Below are 7981 nucleotides of genomic sequence, written 5' to 3' on the forward strand. Positions count from 1 at the left end.
TCTTCTTACTTAGGTCAAACAGAACTACCTAAGCCTTTTATTGGCCTGTATTTGCACTAGTATTTTTATTGACTGTCTATGCACAATTTCAACCACATTTTGCTGCTCTTATTTTTTCATTATTATATGTGCCCTCTTATTTACTTATTTACTTACTTTTTTATTTTACTTATTTACTTACTTTTTTTTGTTTACTTGAATGTTATGTTTGTCTGTGGACCTAAATTGGTAAAATGTCTTGTCTTCACCGTGGGATAGTGAGAAACGTAATTTCGATCTCTTTGTATGTCTGGAACATGTGAAGAAATTGACAATAAAGCTGACTTTGACTTTGACTTTGATGAGTTCACCATATGTCATTCATGACCTCATGCATGAACAACATATCAACTAAAGCATTAAGTATGGTGGGTAAATCATTAATTATGCTTTATTAAGCATGATCATGATGATTTTTGTTTTTCTGTCACAAATGTGGTCATCACGGTAACTACTCATGGAATTCAATTCAGGCTTATTGTACATGAATTATCATGAATTCATGCATGTAAGACTTCTTGAGTTATTAGGGGAATAATACAAGAATTCATATTATCTTATGCATGCATGCATCATCATTATGACCGGTCATATAATGATTGTCAGAAGTTTTTTTTCCCCGTCATCTACTGTACTTCCTGAATTTTTGGTCAACGATACCCGGGACACTGAAACACCGGGACACATGAAATTTGGTGGGTATGTAGCCCCACTAGACTTTTACGGAAAAATTTTGTTTCGTCCCCGGGGCCACTCCCCAACCCACCTCCCCCCCGTGCTGGGCCCCCCGAACCGCAAAAAAAGCAGTTTTTCCTAAATAACTACCTGAACCGTGGCACTGATGATAAAGAATCTTTTATGGTATGTTGGTCTCAAGGGCCCACATCAACCTGACCCATAATCACTCATTTGTGATTTGCACCCCCCCGGTAAAAAATGAAAATGCAATATTATTCTGCTTTAATCGCCCCTATCTTCAGTTAAGATGTTCAGAACTGCACCAAATTTTATGTGTATGATTGACCTGGCATTCTCTGGGGGTATGCCATAGAATCATAGAATTTCATAGAATTTCATCCATGGGGGGGTCTAAAAAAATTAGGTTATGTGTACATTTAGTGACTGTACACTCATTGGCCTGTAGATGGCGGTGCACACATATACACATGCACACACACACAAGCACCCACATACTATCGGTATTAGAACGGCCGATACTTAATTACAAATTCAGTAGGATTAAAAGAAAGCCAAAATAAATATTCATCATTATCATCATGGCTGCATTTCCAGTATTGGCGATAAGTAGTCGTTTGTCCACTAGATGGCGCATCGTTGCAATGAGACATAATTTTGTTGGAAGTTAAAAGTGGGTTGGAAAAACAATGGACGCTTCCTACAAGGACTGTAGTTTACCGCAGAGAACGTCTAAGGATAGGACGATGTTCACATGAAATGTAATTCCCATTTCTTCTTGAAGCCGAAATAAATCTGAGGATGTTTATCGGACATGCTTGGTTTTTACTGCAGATATGTTAATCTTATAATATCAATAAGGACCTAGGTACAATAATGTTACCGTTAGCGTTGGTTGAGTGATGGAGGCCAATTTGATTGATTGCATTTGTAGAAAACTATAAATGCGGTTATACCAAGCAAATTGATAGCAGCACTGTAATTGTATCTTTCGACTGTCATTTGTTGCACGAGCTACAAAAATCATTCTGTGCAATAGAAGATTTACCAACGTTACACCGGTCTGATACAGTTTTGCCTATACATGCGTGAGACTGAGACGACTGTTTATTTGTTTTAAGTGCGTGCAGGGTGTGAGAGGGGAATCGATGTGCTTTGATTCCAGCTTGGTAGTTGTAGTCTGTGAAATTAAAAAGCACGTGTGTGTGAAGTATCCAAACAATGACACCTTCATTTCATTATGGCTGCTTTAGCAACACACCTTAAGCTAGTGGGTCTCATTTAGTGGGTCCCATTTAGAAGTGGCTACTTCATTCTCGCTTTCCTTGACTCATGGAGCTGCGTGAATTTTATTACAACTTTTCGCCACGATATGGCAGTTTAAGTCCGCTTGATACTGTAAGGCGTAAGTCATTGGTTTTCAAAGGAGATTTTATTTGTGTCGCCAGCATAGCCTATTGACAATTTATGTTGTAAATAAGCCTACCTTATAAGCCTACCTGTAGCTTAGGGAAGCTAACATCTATTAGGATCTAGTTTGTTAGTTACAGTTTTGTCATAACTCCCTGATGCATTTTTGCATTTAGAATAGCCAGAGTGTGGATATCTCAAAAAATTAAACAATATCGGGTGCCTATGGACTAGGCTGGGTGAACCCAGCCTGATCTGCCCGCTATTTATTTTTTGATTTCTTAAAAGATTGAGCTTGGTCTGGTGAAAGCCAGACTATCCATGGACCTTAGTTACACAATGGAAGGGGACATGAATCAGCCTATATTTGCACGAACAATAACGGACAACAGCTCTTCAACTTTGGCCCATTAAAATGTGTATGAACAGTCTAGCGGCGCATTTCATCAAGGCCCATTTGGACATGTCAGTTATTTGCACCACTGGTTAGATGTAAAACAGCATTTCGTTTCAGACTACTGTTACTTAATTTGTGCATTAACAATAACGTTTCAGACTACTGTTACTTAATTTGTGCATTGACAATAAAGTATCACATGAACTAAAGATGACTACAATCTTATGTAGAAGAAGAAACATTCACAAAAAATCCATCCATCCAAAAATGACCTTTGTTTTTTTAATAGCTGTTGAAAACAGCATGGAACTGACAGAGATGTTTTTGTTTATAAATAAATAAATAAATAAATAACATTATGCTGATACCTTTTGCTTTTCCCAAATACAATGTAGCCTACAGGTGTAAGTGACCTTTCATCAATCCAGTTGCAATGGATGAACAGTGATGAACTGTCCTACTTGTGATTGTTTAGAGATTTTAAATGTTTTTCAGCTTTTCAGCACCAGTAGGCTACTTTCTGTGCAGCCGCACACACACACTCAGGCATGCCAAACAAGCATACACAAAAGTTTCAAGAGTGGGGAATGGAGTAAAAGATGGAGACAAATTGAAGTGTGATTTATTTTCGCGGAACGGATGTACAGGACTGAGCGGCGGTCATATTTTGTACCGCTATGCGGTACATCTAGTTAACTAAGCATTAGCTTCTCATGTGTTCATCATGTTTGTGGTCCCTCAGCTAAAGTGGTGAATAGGTCCTAACACTGATGAATGACATGGTCATGGTATGGTCAATGGCAAAACTGTGAAATTACATGAATTAAACGTTAATTACTCATGAGTTCATCATGTTTGTGGCCCCTCAACTCAAGTGGTGGATAGGTCCTGATGAATGACATGTTAGTAATGATGGCAAAATTGTGAAATTACATTTTTGTGACAAAATGCATGAATTTATGATAATTCATAAACAAATAAGCCTGAATTGAATTCCATGAGTAATTACCGTGATGACCACGTTTGTGACAGAAAAAAATCATCATGATCATGCTTAATAAAGCATAATTAATAATGTAGGCCTACCCACCATATGCTTTAGTTGATATGTTGTTCATGCATGAGGTCATGAATGACATATGGTGAACTCATGTCAATTCTTGATGATTTTATGAGATATTAAGGCATGAAGTAATGCAAGGATACAAGGATACAAGGAAGTTTATTGTCACATGCATATAGTTACTGGAAGTAAGAAATGCAGTGAAATTATGTCTGGTGTCAGCCTATTTGTGCATTTATGGGGGGGGGGGGTAAAAAGTGCAGTAGAAGAGGGGTTTAGTAGATTAAGTGGCAAGGGCTGCATAAGAAAGGTGGGGGAGGATTGGGATTGGGGGGGGGGGCACCAACAAGGAGCACCCAAGAGCAACAGGGGCAAGGAAAAACTCCCTTACCAAGGAAGAAACCTTGGGTAGATCCACGGCTCAAGGGGCTAACCCAACTGCCAGGGGTCTTGGTGTGTGTGTTGGGGGGATGACAAGGGAGATGGGATAGTGTGCTGTGTATGTGGGGAGAGGGCAGTATGCAATATGTGTGTTGGAGAAGCTTCCTCATGAGACAATGTGCTGTGTATGTAGGGGAGGGGGGGGGGCAGTGTAATGTGTGTGTGGGCGGGAGGGGAGTGGAGCAGTAACGTGTGTGTGTGTGTGTGTGTAGTGTGTGTGTGGGTAGGTGGGGGCAGTGTGCTGTAAGTATGTAGAGGATGTGTGTTAAATGTGTGTAAAGTGTTACCATGTATTCAATCATTAGATAAATATCAGCCAAAAAAGTAGACAAAAACAAATCTGGCAATACGATGACCTTGATAAGTATTGCCACCAGTGGGTACCACCAGTGCCACCAGTGATGGCCACCATTTAGTTTTTAATTATAATTTAATTACTTCACATTTGCTATTGTTGCTAATGCACTTTTACTAACAAAACTACTGTAAACACATTTGGTCCACTGTGCTGACATGTAAAAGGTGCATAATTATATGATTGGGTTTGAAACTGTTTCACAGAAGCATGGACAATGGGGATGTGATATTTTCCTCTTTAGTAGACACTTGAGTAGATAAACATATGCAAGCAGATATGAAACCCTTGCCTATAGCTCTAGGGGTTTACCAGGGCCTGTTATAGGGATTTGTTATGGTGTGATCCTCTCTGTCATTGAAAACAGTGATAGGTAGGGGATGTTTGCTGCGAATTGAGTCTTTGTGTGTTAATCACAAGCCGGAGCTCTGGCACGCTATTCCAAGCGTCAAGTCCTGAGGGTTTACTGTTGCCTTTTCTTGCTTTGGTTGTGGGTACAACCTGGGCTTTTGTGTATTACAGACTGGTGGCAGAACTGGAGACTGTCCTGTGCCAAGCCATGAGGGTCTGACTATCCTTTGGGTATAGGGACAAGTGAATGGGGTAGAACTGTGCATTTTCTGAGTACTAACTTAATATCTTGTGTATCACATTCTTCAGCCTTAAGAATGCATATTAGTTTATTATGGATTATTATGTCTTGTATGTGTTAAAAATGTTGCAGAGGGTTAGCTTTGAACTGTCATAATTAAAAACTACATCACTTAGCTGATTCTGAGATTTACTGAAGGCTGAGATTTACTGAATGCCACTTTTCCCTAAGTAAGGACAACATTAAATTTTAAGGAACCCTTTCAAGATAAAAAAAAGATCATCTCCTTTGTTCTCTGCCTTCAAATAATGAAGTCTGCCAAAGGACTCAAACAGAAAATGCAGCACAAGGGCAATACACTTCACAAGCCGATGTACAGTAAGTCTCTGGCAGTCTACTGAAGACCAAGCCAAGTCTAAATTCACATGAGATTCTTGCTAGCACCTTGTGGAACACTTCCAGTTAACTTACTCCATAAGCAGATGTCCAGTTGGCTATCATCATACACAATCTGCAGGAGTCTTCTGTGAAGATCTTCCAACAGTAACTTTTCCTCCATACATCAAGGTTGTGTGTTTCTCCTGCCAGTGTGAACAAGGCCAAATGACCTTCCTCCCTGGCTGTTATTTCCTGGGAGCACCATATTGGAGGTCTCTCGAGACTGTTTGACTTCCTCTGAACAAACTGTAGCTATCATTAACCAAGCCTCTTTGAACTGTTCCGGCAGATCCCACAGCAACCAGACAGAATGTGTCCCACAAGGATTTGCCCTTCTATACAGTCTGGTAGTCTCACAGTACCTAATGCCCCCTGAGCTGACTGCACTGCATACAAATCTCATGTTTCTGGTCTCTATTAGGAAATTTAACTTTGCCATCAAAAGTTGTAATGTGTGCATGCTGTGTGATTTTGCATACAATTGTGTGGTTTTGCATGGAGCTTTGTTGCATGATTGGCAGATATTACCCTGTACAGCTAAGGGAAGATGCCATGTCCAAATAACTTTCAATGGTGTAAACATTATTTTGAATAAATACTGAATATCATCTAATATTGTCAACATATCCGTATCTCAACAGATAATCTTCCCTTTCTTCTGTGAGAAAGGAATCACTGAGCTATGACAATTGGTAGCAAGTCCAAATGTGTTCAAGGACTGAAAGATTACTTGAGTGACAGATGTTCATGTTGTTTTGTGTCAGGCTAAAAATTATTCTATTTTTGGTCGGCATAATTGAAGATTTCATATTAGACAATAAATAATTAAAAGGATTGTAGTTAAAACTCCAGCATTGGGCCTCAAAAAAGTTCCATCTGTCAACCAAGAGAAGAAAATTAAATCCACACAATGTATTTTCAAACAGCTTTGTTCTAAAGGCTTTTGGGATGCACAATTAAGAATTGTGCAGTGTAAAATACATTAGCATATCTGCTGAAACATAATGATTGTAATACCGCTTACCGCTACATGAGTTGTAACACAACAAGTATGTCTAACCCAATTCCAAAATTGTAAACAATATGTAAATATTCAAATTAATGAAATACCTTGAATCTGTTGTCCTTAAATGACACAGTCATAAGGGCTATGTACATAATACTGAACACTAGTCCGTTGTATATTTTCCATGATTTTTACTCCACCCAGTCTGTAAAGATTTCAGCAAACTCAGAGGAACATTATTTGTTCTTTAAAAGAAAAGACCATGCACATTTATATTAGCATGCTGCCTTAAAAAAGGCAGACTCAATACAGGTCCCTTAATTGCATAAAGAGATGAGCCATATTAATTGTTGCGGCCCATTGGCCTGTAACACACTCTTAATTTGATCTTGCCCTGAGCTGTGGTGTACAAGCTGTTGTAAAGTTTAGCACTTGGAAATAAGAGAGAGAAAAAATATCTATTGATTGAATTCCCTCTAATGAAAATCTAGATTTGTATGTACACTATATTTGAAGCCTCCCCCTCAAGACAGGGGAATCCATCACTATTGGCATGTGGCGTTGATGACCCAAGGAGGTCTGGCAGTTTTATAGACACATTATAAGTGGGCTGTCGGCCCCTCTTTAAAGCCACATCAGTCAGGGTGTCTGAAAATTAGGCCTCTATGCACTGATTCACAACAAAGCATTCCAGAGCTCCGGGGCCCTCACCTTGTACTGCTAGACTTGCCTGCTGAGAACGACAGCCCGGCAGACACGCCAACACATAGAAACACCAAAGCAAGCGGGCAGACACACACACACATCCCTTCTCTCTCTCTCTCTCTCTCTCTCTCACACACACACACACACACATCCCTTCTCTCTCTCTCTCTCTCACACACACACACGCACACACACACACAGACACACACGGTCGATTTAGAGCTCTCCACAGTAACGCATTCAGTTGTACAGCAGTATAATGGTTCTGTGGGTTGAAATGGAACTAACAACAAAGGGGCTCAGGGTAGCAACAACAACCAGGAACAGAAAAATAACTATTCAAAAAATCGCATAGTTTAAGGTCATATGTGAATTGATGTACACACTTGAGGTTGATGACATATTAAGGCAATGGCGATTGCTTATCAAATGCTTATACATTATGCAAAGATGAAGGACACAAACAGTCTAGCACTTGTAATAGTCCAGCTGTTACAAGTGCTGTAATGTAAATGTAATGACACATAACACATACACATAACATAGCAATGCTCTCAAGCATAAACTTAAGCCATCATGTGGTGTGTGAGAGTTTTGAGCTGTTTGTGCTTGCTCATGGTATTACATTTTCTAGATTTTACACAGTTATTAAATTAGCTTTACAGTAGTTAGACTTAGTTAGTTTGCACTTGCCCTGCACTGAGACACACATGACAACCTTTAACTGCTTATTTCTCTCCTTCACTGTTAAACTGATTATGTGTATCTAGTTAATGATGCATGATTGGTGATGTAGACAAATAGATTTTAAAGGTCTCAGTATACAATGATTGGGTCCA

This window comes from Alosa sapidissima, chromosome 12 (assembly GCF_018492685.1).
Source record: "Alosa sapidissima isolate fAloSap1 chromosome 12, fAloSap1.pri, whole genome shotgun sequence".
Taxonomy (NCBI): Eukaryota; Metazoa; Chordata; class Actinopteri; order Clupeiformes; family Clupeidae; genus Alosa; species Alosa sapidissima.